The sequence below is a fragment of the Cheilinus undulatus genome, linkage group 19 (assembly GCF_018320785.1).
Source record: "Cheilinus undulatus linkage group 19, ASM1832078v1, whole genome shotgun sequence".
Taxonomy (NCBI): domain Eukaryota; kingdom Metazoa; phylum Chordata; class Actinopteri; order Labriformes; family Labridae; genus Cheilinus; species Cheilinus undulatus.
Window position 1 is genome coordinate 10875685 of NC_054883.1, and position 14246 is coordinate 10889930.

The following is a 14246-nucleotide window of genomic DNA, read 5'->3' on the forward strand; positions in this document are numbered from 1 at the left end:
GACATTTTTGATCATGGAACAAGTCTTTTTACCACTCTGACAAACCTGAGTACCATGAATGGGCTTGGTGATTCTGCCAGCGTTAATAAAAGCTTCAAATGTTTCAAGTGTGAAAATATTTGAGTTATACTTTAGAGGCTGAATGGTAGAAAATCATAATAGCTCTTGGGTATTTTCCATATTACCCAGCCTAGTAGTGACGCTGTGCTCGTCTCAGTTTTAAGCTCAAAAGCTCCTTCGCAGCACGCTGAGAAACTTTATATTTTAAAGCTTGTCTTTACAGATCATATCAGTATTATGAGGCAGTCATATGGTTTAGCAGTCTATCATTACATGTTCCATAAATGGGAGAAAACGATGGCTAGTAATTGGTTTGCCTAGAGTTTCCATTCCTCCAAAGATCCCACTCTGCTTCTCCCTCAAAATTTAAGGCCACAGGACATTCCACAAAGTTCTTAACATTTCCAGGATTTCTTATAATGGCAGGAAGAGGGGAAACAGCCCCTTCTCATTCAGCCACACACCCGCACAGATCCGCCTCCTGTGCCCCTTTATCACCTTTTCTTAACACTTTGTTTCGAAGTTTCCTTCCCGCCAGGTTTTCCTTTCACATGTGAGTGTATCCTCCCCGGCAGCACAACAACAATGACCCGCTTCATTTCAGCTCTCCGAGATCTGAGACCGCTGGAGCCAATGGGCTGCAAGGCACATGCTAAAGCCATTAGGTGGTGGATGACGGTGGTTAGCCACAGAGGCATCACAAAATAACCATCTCACTGCGTACATAATGAAGCCGAGGGATGGAATAGGCTTGTGTGTGAGCACATGTATTAATGTGGCATGTTGCCTGCCCAGCAAATCACAAAGTAAAGCTTCTAAAGGATTAATATGCCTCGCATGTTTGGACACCTGGTATTAACATGAGTCTGATAGGCTGGATCAAAAGTAGACAGTTTATAGTCCAGATTGCCTTGAGATTCTATCAGTTATGCCACATTCAGGGGTGTTTACTAGTTTGTTCTCATTTGTTCTACAGTGTTTACACATGCATGTCTTTGGTCCCAATTCTTCATATCAAAGGCAATAATTAGATCTGATCTGGTATCAGGATTTCTCTGATACAGGAGTAAACAGGGATGGGACCAAATATCAACACAGCAACTAATACCAGTATCAGGTATCAGTGCCATTACCACGACTAAGTACCAAGCAGATCCTGTACTCTGGAAAAGTCAGAGCTACTACTTTGTCTGCAGTTTGGTGATATTTTAGCATACATCAGGATGCCAAAATTTGCACACTACAAACTATGACCTGCTAAATTGTTTAAAGGAACCCTGCATAATCAGACAAGATCATCTATTTGGATAGATATTTGTATCTCTCATGTATATTGAACTAAAAAACTCACATGTTTTTTTGCAATGAATTGTTAAACGTATGACGAGAGTGCTGCTGACTGAACGCAACGCTCACAGTGTGAAGTTTTCCTCTTTGATTGAGGGGCGGATCTAAAGAGGCAACATATGGCATGAAAGGATGCTGCTGGAGTCCCAGTGCAATATTTACAACATTTTCAAGATGGCAGACAAAGGAGAATCTGATAGTATGATGACTTTTTTTCATGTCATGTCTATGTATTGGACATATCTGCAGTATCAACACCATGCATACTGTTTGCGCCCATCGCTTAAAGGTCACATGATATGGACATCACCCGTTCCATTCACCCACACTGGATTTCCATTACTTTTATCTGCTGCGTTTACACGTCGGCTAACCCCAACTTTAACTTTAGAATTTTATGAGAGAAAGAGTCTGTGGTATGTCCAGGTGAAAAGTTTGACTGTTTGTGTTCACACATGCATCTCACCATGAGAACTTCCAGAAACCTTCAGGTGTTTTGTGTTTGTTTGAAAACACTGCTCCGTATTTAACCAAATGCACATCTTTTATCTGTTGGAGAAGACCAGCCATGCATTCAGAGAGCACACAAACCCACCTGGGAGTACTCCAGCTCACCAACAGGTTGGAACCTTCTTAATAGGAGGCTCAGTGTGAATCATACTCCTTTCTATCAGAGCTTCCTGTGAATGTAGCTAAATGCTGCTCAGTATCTCCTCAGGCTGTCACATCCCAGCCATGGTTGAGGAGGCGTTTTATTATTAGACTCAGACACATCCCATTTGGTCTCTCAGTCAGGCTCAGACAGTTTGATGGAGGATTCTCTGCGGAGCTGGAGAATGACTTAATTACAGTCACTATCTCAGTCTGAATTTACTGGGAGTGCATTCATAATGTATGTCTTACTTAGCATCAGTGTGCCCCAATTACAGTCGCACAGTAGTCGTGACAGAGCCATGAGGTTCTGAAGATGTGAGGCTCACTGGAGGCTTTAGGAGAATCTTTTGATGGCAGAGTTTATCTGAGGACTGTGTTTGTCGATCAAGTTTTATTTCAAAATCCTCAAGTCACAAAGAGTGTTACACCTTGACTTGTAGGGAGCATTATGCCACAATTATGGTAAAACCAAACTTAAACCTCCTGTCAACCTAAACTTGAACAGAGCAGCATTAGAATCAATCAGTACTTTTGGCTCTTTGACACTTGTAAGTCCAATATGTGAACTCCTGTGGCTCTGATTTGCTTCCACCAACTCCACCATTTAGCTGGATAAGAAACAGGCTGGAATTAAAGCTAATATCCTTATTTGACTTACTAAAACAAACAAGACCATAAGCATATAGATGTCTTGTTTTCATAAAGTTACTTTTTTCCATTTTACTGCTGCCAGCGGGCAAGTGTGAGAAAAGGAAAGAGGAAATTAACAGCTCAAGGGCATACTATTTCTCTGTTTTTACATTTCCACCGCTATAGAGTCAATGAGTGATACATTTGAATGTTATATGGCAGAAGAATAAGCATTTACAACAGAAAAACACTACTCATACTTTCTATATACAAGGGAACTACGACCAGCAATAAACAGTTGTTTCTCACAGACGATTTCATTTGATCTTAAAGGGTCAGAATCCATACGACACCATACCATATAATATAATATAACACAATGATACAATGTTGTATATTGATACAATATGATCAATACAATGTTTTTTATTATCTCCTTGAAGAAATGTGTCTTGAATTCAAGTCTGCAAACGAATAACTTCCTCTAAGGCTGGCCACACATAATGGGGGTGTATCCTGATTGGAAGCTTGTCATCAACATTTATTATCGCCTAAATAATCCTTAAATATGGGGTGTCAACACGATTGCTGCAAACTGCGTTGTAGCCTCCCAGACCTGGAATAGTAAATATCAAACATGTTCGATAAACATGTTCATAAACAGAACTGTACCTTTATTCTTGACAGGATTTCATCCATATTCTTTTTCTTGTTTTATGGTTTTTGCTGTAACTGTAACATATGCCAGGACAGCAAGCCGAGGGTATCATAGACATGTGTGTTTGTTATTCTTGTGAAGTCACATGATCACTTGAGGTTGTTGGCTGGTCAGCAGGTATGTGGTCTCACAATCCGGTCATCTATAGTGTTTTTGTTCAGAGGATTTTAGGATGGAAAATTGTTTGAAATTGTCCTTATGTCTGTGGTCTCCCATGTTTTTGAAATTTTTTAAGACTTGAAAATTGTCCACTTGATGGAGGAGTTCAAGTGTCTCGGGGTCTTGTTCACAAGTGAGGGAAGAATGGAGTGAGAGATCGACAGGCGGATCGGCGCGGCGTCTGCAGTGATGCGGTCTCTGCACCAGTCCGTCGTGGTGATGAAAGAGCTGAGTTGAAAGGCGAAGCTCTCAATTTACCGGTCGATCTACGTTCCCACCCTCACCTATGGTCATGAGCTGTGGGTTGTGACCAAAAGAACGAGATCACGGATACAGGCAGCTGAAATGAGTTTCCTCAGTAGGGTGTCTGGGCTCTCCCTTAGAGATAGGGTTAGAAGCTCGGCCATTTGGGAGAGACTCAGAGTAGAGCCGCTGCTCCTCCGCGTTGAGAGGAGCCAGATGAGGTGGCTCGGGCATCTGGTCCGGATGCCTCCTGGATGCCTCCCGGGTGAGGTGTTCCGGGCAAGTCCCACTGGAAGGAGACCCCAGGGAAGACCTAGGACACGCTGGAGAGACTATGGCGCTTGGCTGACCTGGGAACGCCTTGGGATCCCCCAGGAAGAGCTTGACGAAGTGGCCAGGGAGAGGGAAGTCTGGGCTTCCCTGCTTAGGCTGCTGCCCACGCGACCCAATCTCGGATAAGCGGAAGAAGATGGATGGATGGATGGAAAATTGTCCAGTGTGTGGCCAACCTCAGAAACATCTTTTTTTTTTTTTTAACCAAAAAAATCCATAAGCAAACTAACATATTGCCCCCTGATGTGATACTCTAGGATGCAATACAATAAGAGTAACGTGATGCAGCGTGGATGATCAATCAACATAGTACAGTATGTTGAGATGAAGGATACAGTTTGATATGATACGATACAATATTTCATTATAATGTAGAGAAATTTGTAATGGACTCTTAGTTCTGCAAACATTTGGCTACCTCAAGAGTAGTGTCAATACATTTAAAAAGAATTCACATGAAAAAAGTTATTGTCCCCTTGATACAATACCATACCATACTGTAAGATATACCATAGTGCCTTTACAGTAGATCAATATATGTAACATGGGAAACAAATAATCCACGTGTAAACAGTAAAACATCTAGCAATGACAGCCATCAATAAGATAAGTTACACATGACCCATATTGCACAAGATCTACAAAAAATAGGCAACATCAATAAGAGGAAAGAGATTACAAAACAGATGCTGAAAACTCAAAATGTTGCTTTGCTCAAACATGTTTTTAAAGTAGAGAAAGAGTAGAGAGAAGATTGTTTAGACTTTTTAGACCCTGAGTATTTCTGAATTTTATTTCACTCTTCTGTGTTGGGCTCCAATTTGTTTTTGTATTGTTGTAAAGTGCGCTACAAAACTTGCATTTGTATCACCAAGGGGGAAATCTGTGCTTGGTAGTCTTCCAAAAACGGCCAAAAGATTCTCTTTGCTCTTCTAAAAGAAGATTTTCTATGAAGCAGCTGCACACTCCACACTCAATGACTGCTCTTACTTTGAGTGTCAGTTCTCAGATTTTCTAAAGGACATAAAGGACTGTGAGATTTCTTCAACTGTTCTCTTTTTGGGCCCTTACTGCACTGCAGTGTTTGGTCTGTGTTCCCAGCATGTTCACATTTTTACAGTATCATTTCCATTGGGGGTAATGTGTCACACAGTATGTTGCAGTAAGCTGGATTCTGCTCTGCTTTGATCAGGGTAGAGTCCCCCACGCTAATCCGCTTGAGCTCTGGATGTTTGCCCAGGACATGTATGTACACTCACAGACTCACACATACACAAACGTACATACACAATCTCTCTGTCACAAATTGTGATTAAAAAACAGATGTAAAAGCAGAGCCAGAAAGATGAAATGGTTGAAATAAATCAGATGGGAACACACTGATGTAACACTTGGATGCAGGGCTAAGAATTTGTGTTCTCGTGTTTCCTGTGCCACTCTTTGGGTTAGCCATGTCATCACACTTGATTAGTTTTACATACAGTTGTATTAAATAGTGATTTAAACCTGCTACTGAATGACGTAAAGCACACCTTCACAATTTGTGTGAAGAAACAGGCCTGATCTCTGATTTTTATTTTAATTACAGCTGCAGGGCACAGACAGGATTAGGTAATGTAAATGCTCTTCTTCTGTCTTTCTAGGATTCATGCAAAGGCTCCTAATAGCTTTGGGCTTAGCTGGAATAAAGGTGTGAAAGGATTTTATCAGGATGCTGTTGATGAGCAGAGAAAAGGGCTTGATGAAGAGATGAAGAAGCAGAGGAGGAAACAGAGAAGAGGAAGGGATAGGAAAGAGAAAAAAGGGGGGTGCTACTTGAGTGTCTGTCACGGCCCACCCTGCATTACATCACTGAGATGCTTCGGCACTGATGACACTGTCGGACTGGGAGGGGAGGCTGGCCCTTGGGATGATGTCATTAATAACCAATCAGACAACTCCTGGCCGGTACAGTCTGGCCAGCCAGCTCCTGAGGCTGTAATAGAAGGACCACAAAAAAATGTCTTTCCCTCCTCTCAAGTCATGGAGCCTTTGTGTCTTCTGTGCTTTTTTTCTCCTGAGGCTATTTTTAGACTTGTGCTAAAACAAATATGATTCAGACCTGTTCCTGACTCTGCCACACAGCAAAGAGTAAGCCTTGCTATGTAAATATAAGGGACTTAGCTTAAGTAATAGCAAACAAAGGAACTGCTTTTTACCATAGTTTCCTCTTTATCGTGCAAGGCTTAAAGCCCACGGCAGGCTAGAAAGGTCACACAAGCAGGACTCTTTGCTTTGATACTTGCATTAATAGACAAGAACATTTGCCTTTTCCAGCACTCAGCACATGTGCATAAGGAAAGAAAATTGTACTTTTGACTTCAAAGCTTCGCAAAAAACATCAGCTGTTATTTGGGAAATGCAAGCATGAGTAGTCAGGTAGACATTAATTACAAGTTACACAGACTGAACCTGCTGTTATTTTTCAACTGCAAAACTATGGAAGACCTTAGCAGTATGTTTTATTTTACTCAGTTTTTCTGTGATAACAAATACATTTTGGTGTTTTTCTCAAGATCTCAACTAATTTATCATATTATAACAACATTGTTCTTCCCATAACAAGGATTTAATTCCTTGAGTTCTCCAGAAAAAGGCTAGTGATGCTAACTTCATGTGTTTATTTATTTATTACAAGGAAGAATGCACATTAATAAACATGAAGTTAGAAAAGTGTCCGCACTCAAAATGTCCTTTTTAGGAGTTTATTCGAGGCAGCAAGGTACAACGGACGTGTTTCAACTTAGACTAAGTGGAAGACTAAGTCGAAACGCGTCCGTTGTACCTTGCTGCCTCGAATAGACTCCTAAAAAGGACATTTTGAGTGCGGACACTTTTCTAACTTCAGTAAGTCTTTTTGTCTGGCACCTTTTAAAAAAGTTTTGTGCTTGGAGGGTGCTCCTTTTTTTGCTTTTCATTAATAAACATGGACAAGTAAATGTGCCAGATTGTAGCCATAGGCTAATTTCCATCTGTAGTCCCCGGCAGGTTGATTGTATATACAACAAAGAGTACATTAAAAATCTACATAAAAATCAGAAAACACCAAGAGACCAGACAACATGGACAGTACAATAAAATACAAACACTCAAATATAACAATACAGTAGGTCGCTGCATGACCTTAGCTTAAGACAACCAGGCATTAAGTGACCATTGCAGTTAAAGTGCGTAAGGCAGACGGTAAAGTGCTGCAGTGCTAAAGTGCATGTGTGCTGATAAATTGCACATGATCATGTGTGTGCTTAAAGAAGACTGGACCTAACCTTTCTTGGCAGCCAAAGTCAAGCTCGATGCCATCTCTTTTGTCTGGGCCTTTTCACACCAGCAGTTTTCGGGCCCTTGGGGGTTCCACAGCATGATCAGAGGCTCATGATAACCTACTACCCTGCTAGCCGTGCTTACTCATTACATCCACCACATCTATATCATTTTTCAACACATTTTTTTCCAATGCCTCTGCTAATGTGCAAGGACATCCAGAGCACGACTAAGGTTGTGTCAATCCTCCTCCTCGGTTCCCTCGCCACATCTACACTGTACTTCAACCTCACAAGTCCTGCACAGTAAAGTATAAATAATTTATAGAACCATTAAAGTTATTGAAATTATTTAGAATGTTTTTTAAATTTCCATCAGATGTTCCTTGCCTTGCCTCTTGACAGTGTAGCATTGAATCAGGGCCATTCCTTGCTATACGCGGATTATGCAAATGCATAGGGCCCCACAAGCCTATAGGGGGCCCCAAAGCTGAATGTTCAGCCTCATCTGAGGAGAATTAGGATTACCAGTCTTTATCCCTTACTGTATATGCTTTAAAATAAAAGTAGGATATCAGAATTAAATAAGCTACAATAATAAAATGTTGTAAGTGTGTTTGAGGTAAAATTAAGTCAAAATTGTTGAACTTCACAGGGTCAGTGTATTTTCAGATCCATTTCTTGTTTGAAAATAAACAATGGCTGTTTTCTCATTTTTTCATTTTGGTCACAAAAATAGTTTATTTGTCCTCAGCTAGCCTCAGATGAATGCTAGTTAGTGAGTGACATCAGTTGTGTTCTTGCTTTTGAAGTAAACGATTTTTAAAACACTCCATATGTGTTTAATGTATTGACAGTGGATTTTTGATTTCCTCGTTATTTTGCTTAAGTGGCTCAACTTAAGATGTTTCATTTTAATATGAGAGCTTATCATGCATATCATGCCTGCATGCATCATTAGCAAGTTCGTGGATCATCTACTGGATTAGGAATTTCTCCATCGTAGTTTGGCAAACTAGGGGCCCCCACAAAGCTAGAAATGGCCCTGCATTGCATAGTTTAGTCTGCTCTATCTTTGGCCTAATCATTCATGTAAAACCATCACCAAATTACAGGCATTGTTCCAACTTTGCCTGCAAACACAAATAATAAGAGGCTGACAACATGCAGTAAAAGGATATGGAGTACAGTGTCGGCAATTTTGCATTAGTATACGCTATAAAAAGACTGAAATAAGCTCAGTATCACAGGAATAGGGTTTTTAGACAAGAAGGAACATGTTGACTTATTATCAAAGGAAGACAGTAAAATAAAATGTGTGGATGTATGTTCTCCTCAGGCTTCCAAGATGACCACAACTTCATCTTATTCTTATTCTGGTCATTTTAGAGCTCTCATGGCAACAGTTGGCACCGTTTTCTTATACGACTTAAGCCTCAGTATGTGAGACAATTTTCAAAAGAAACTCCTCAGATTTTTGTCATAGTCCATCACTCGTACATTGTGAGCACTCAGGTTGTGCGCCACTGTCGGACCGTATAGTGTGAGCACATAAATAATGTGTGATGGTGGTTGGTCAGCGATTCAGTCGCACAGTATGAGCGGACGTTCCAGCACGACTGACATAGAGTCGGCATGATATTGCGCAGTGTATGCGTGGCTTAAATCAGAGACAAATGTAGCATTCTTTTAAAGTCATGTCTCTAAATGCTTCCTATTTTTTTCATCTTCTCCTACCTCTGTTTTGGCCTCCACCAACTCCAGAAGGAAATTGTCTGATTGTTCAAAGAAGGTTTCCCCTCTAAAGCTCAATATTTTCACAATGATATATCTTGGAGAAATCCCCAAACTGTCCTCCTCTAAAGTGCCGTCAGATAATAAGTTTGTAGTTTGGTTTACACCATATGTCAACAGACCCTTTTCTCGCCATAGAAACAGTTCCCCTTAATTTTTAAAAATTATGACATTAAAAATTAATTTCATTGTATTTAAATAAATCACAGATTACAGCCTATTAGGGATGGCAATTTAAAGCACCCCTAGCAGGTAACCCCATTAACGTACACGTTGTCTCTTTGATCCATTGTTAACATTGAAATATTGATTCAAACAGCCTTAAAGTTGTGACTTAAGATGTCTCTGTAATAAGAGGCCAGTGCTTGTTGCCTCCCCTCTTAAATCTTTATAATACAGTCTATTAAATTACAGCACAGAGGCCAAGAGCACCAGGGACAATATGATGCCAGGTCGCTGTTTCATACACAGAGTAAAATCAATCACTGGCTCTATTGTGCAGTTAAATTTGCACCCACCACAAACTCTTCTGCCATCCATACACCCTGTGACCTGATCCTTGCCTGGCTGCCCATTACGACCCCACTGTGGTGAAACTATTAAACTTTGCAGGCCCTTACTTTTCTCCTTCCTCTCTCATGGGAAAGCTGCAACATTTCCGTCACTGAAACCGCTATATAATAAAGCTAGTGTTGTTTCTTCTCCCCTTTCAGTCGATCACCTGAGTTCTTGTGATTCACATGTCCTCTTGACAATGTTAACGCCAACCTCTTATTGTGCATAAACTGTCAAAGTTCTCAGTTTTACATCAAGTCATAAGGAGAGAGAGAGAGCACTTAGCCTGTAGAGTTAAACTTAATGCACATTTTTGCATTAAAGCTCTCTGATTCCTCGTTCTGAATAGGTCTGACCAAGCTGTTCAAACCTTCCAGCTCCTTCTCAGGCTCAGAGCCTTAAAGCTCGGACACACTGACCCACACAAACACACACATCTATAGGCACACGGTCAGTGCTTACACACACATGTTACGCAGATTAAAACCAGGACAGAGGAACTAGTGTTCGGCACCCCCCACTCAAAGGGGCCCATTTCACATCCCTCCACCACCTGCATCTCTTATCACCTCTCCAAAGCTGAGTGGAGGAGCTCTTCTTCTCTGGTGCTCTGACGCGGACATGAAGTTTGAAGCATTTCACTGCTACTTTTTAAAATAATACATCCTTTTTTAGTGAATTAACTGTGTGAGAAATGCTGATTAGGCAATATTTCATTTAGTACCATGCATTTCATCTGCATGCCTGAGCTGTTGGATATTAATAAGCTTTAAGTTACAGCTGGTTAGGATGGGCTTGCATGGAGAGGAAGAGGAGAGAGGAAGAGATATGTACAGTGCAGAGGGGTGAGCAAGAAACTCATGATTGACTGGTTGGCAGAAAGTCCCGGGCCATAAGCTGCTTATCATTATGAAGAGAGTCAATTGCAGCGCAGTCACTTTTTAATAAACTTGTGAGAGAGCACGCATATTCAAAGACATTTAAATGGAAGCCATGTGCAGGCTGAATGCATAGTTAACCCACTGCAGCACAAAAGTTCCTTTAATTTTGCTGCTATGTCTGTGGTTCATCTCTCTAAGCCATCTTTTGTATCACCAGATAAGAAGGTGCTCTTCCGCTGATTTGTGTGAATTAACCCATATAGACTGTACGTTCAGTATATGCTGTTTTTCTATTGATTTCCCTTGTGCATTTCTGCTGTGTGCTCTTTTTCTGATTTTGTTGACGCAGAAAACAGATAAGAAAATGTCTTATCAACAGTTTGGAAGAGGGCTGAGATTTCCCCTTTTTTTCTGCTGCTGCTGTTGTAATACTCGGGCAACATCCCACAGATGGACAGTCTGCAACAAAACAGCAGAGCTGATAACCGGTGAAATGATCATAGCAGGGTTAGAGTTAAACAGTGTCCTTTCTATGTATCAGCTAAAGTATCATTCTCCTCCTTGTAGCCAGAACAGAAAAGTTCTGCATGGACAATCCTGCACAAAAGTGAATGTTGAGATCTTAGTTGTAGAGACAGGTTGATGCAACTTCGTAGCCTGGAGGCTGGAGTTTGTGGTGCTGCTGAAATGTACTGGATGTTCTTGTCTTTTCTTTTTGCAGTTTTACCAGTGAGGGTAAATAAAATATAGCGACTGCTTTCCCACTCTCTGGTTAAAGGTCTCATTGTGGTATTTTGTTGTTTCTATAAACTGACTGCAATTGTGTTATCCGATGGCCAGAAAGAACATTTTTGCTGTTGGAAAACTGTGGTTTCATAGTCTGAGTAATCTTTTATTAGCCACTCTTTAGACCAGTGGTTCCCAGCCGTTTCTCTTGTTGACCCTACACTGTAAAAACAAAAATGTTGGCACAACATGAAGTAGTTAAGTAACAGGTTTCACTGCTTTTGGGGTTAAGGGGCCCAACTAAATACTTTATATTGCTACTTAGTTGACATAACATTCCCATGGCTGAAAATGTTGAGTAGGTGGAAAATTGTCCCATTAGATATTTATCAATTGCCACCACTTAAAAATAGCAGCGCCAACTATTCAAGTCAAGCTCCCTGAAAATTTTGCCTTTACTTATTTCTGTATGTTCATGTTGAAATGTTTAATTTTGCACTCAGATGTGCTAGATTAGGTCACAGAATAAGATAATTTTTGATTCTATTTTACTACATTTTTATCACTTTTATGATAAGATAATATGCAAAAATACATGACATATAATGGTCAGATATTCATTTAAACATTTTCAAATTTTTGAATTATGAATATACGGAGATTTAACACATGCTCAAGGGTTTTATCATTCAACTTTTGTTTAAACAAGCAAACAAAAAGCTATCTTCATGCACAGGTATGTATGCATCAGCAGGTGTAAGTGTGTTTAGATGATGTTCCTTCATTGTAAAGTGTCTGTCGCATTAATTTAATATCCATTGGTCACAAAATATAATTTAATCTTTATCTTTTGGTGCCATTTAAAGTAGGACTACATCCGTTCAAAACTGTTCATGTATTTAAAAGTATTGTGAATGTTTCTACAGTTTATTTCAGTTTGGACTATACTGATATCTTGCTGGGGCTGCACAGAGGTTCGAATCCCATCTTCCCACATGCGTGGGTTCTCTCCAGGTACCTTAGCTTCCTCCCACAGTTGTAAAAATTAACATGCTTTTTGGTGGATTGGTAACTCTAAATTGCCTATAGGTGTGAGTGTAAGTATGACTGACCGGCAACCGGTCCGGGGTGTACCCCACCTTTAGCTCAGTGACAGCTGGGATAGGCTCTGGCCCTTTGCGACTTTGAATGGGATAAGCAGTGCAGATAATGGATGGATGGATGATATCTTGCTACTTCTTCTCTCATTTCTTTGTGCCTTCTGTGTTTGCATACTGCAGTCTCATTCCCTTATATTGGCATAAAAGGGGCATTTCCCACTTTTCAGGAGCAATGGGCATGTATGCCCAGCTTATAAGCACTAGCATTATCATCTTAAGAACACAGGTGCAGTTTAAGAATGTTCAATAACTCTGATGTAGGTTCTCTTTCTTCAGAACAAATTTAGGAAAATTTTAGGATGATATTCATAAATGAGGTCTATAGAGTTTTTATTTTCAAACTTAAACTCCACATTCCCCTCTGAAATTTCCTGATAAAGTGTAAACAATGACCAGAACTTTGAAGAAGAAGTTTTGTCTACTTTCTGGATAAATGAGGCGCCACATGAGAAGGCCCTCCCAAAAACCTGGCAGCTGCTCCAAAAAGTTTTAAAGTAGTCTGGATTAGGTACAAAAAAGATTGAATCAGTACCTGTTTCAACATTTCCAAAGGATTAGTAGCTACAGTTGCCTGTTAAAGTTATGAATCCCTCACACAAGGGATGTGGTGTAATTATATCCACAGCAATTAACTATTTTCACGCCCTGTCCACTCCTGTGTTTTATCCAGGGAGGAGGTTCAGCCTGATTTCTTCAGGAGGCTGCAGCATTTGACCCGCAATGATTCCAAAGTTAAAGTTTACCATCAGTGTAGGGAGAGTGGAGAGCAGTAGCTCCCGGTTGGATGTCCTCCACCCATCTGCAGCTGTTCTCAGCATCCCTCTCTCCCTCCCTCTCCCTTAGGACACCTCCGGCCTCTCTCCTGGCCGAGACACGGTTGTCACAGGAGACCAGCAGACATCTGAGCTACTGGCTGTGCTAGCTTACACCTACTCTTGCCGTGGGTTAATGAAGTGTACACACTGCTGGGGTTTACTGGCAAACACATGTGCTCTTGTGTGCGTACACACACATAATTGCACGCAGAGACACACTAACAAACACAGCGGTTCATTAAGCAGCACTTAGTGTCTCTGTTAATAAATGACAAGGGAAATATTCTCCTGCTTATTTCCTCGTGCAAGATTAAAGAGGTGCACAAACTTTTCTTTTCTTTTCTCTTTCACACTCATGCTCTCTCACTTTTATTAACCTTCTGATCATTGCACAACACGCCTGGAGCATGTTCAACAGCACCCCCTGGTGCGATAGATATGCAGTGCGCCTCAAAAGGAGCAACAACTTGTTTAGTAAAAAGAGGGCGACAGGGGGTGATGTGTTCGGGATTGATCGGCTGCTGATGTGTGTCAGAGAGGGGGAGCAGACAGAGACACGGTGTTTGTGCTGATGAGTGCAGACAGCCAATAAACAGAGCTGTTTGTTTGAGTTGTCCTCAGGCTGTCTTGGAGGGGAGTCTCAGCACTAACAAGCCTCTTTCCACTAAACTCCACTTGTTTGTTGTATTTTTTTGAAGGGATGAGAGAGAGAGAGAGTGTGAGATAGTAATAACTGATGTGCAGATACGCTTTTAATGACTTTAGGTAAGTGACTTAGATTAAATTCTGATATGGCCTGCTGCATTTTTCAAATCACAGATGATGCAACAATTCTTTCACCTGAAATGTGTCAAAACACAGTTTGATAGTAA

At 40.8% G+C, this 14246-nt stretch overlaps 1 protein-coding gene across 13 annotated transcripts in view; it reads left to right on the forward strand.

Moving 5' to 3' along the window:
* Positions 1-14246, forward strand: part of si:ch211-285f17.1 (sickle tail protein) — a 207596-nt gene that overhangs the window by 106553 nt on the left and 86797 nt on the right. The window lies entirely within an intron of this gene.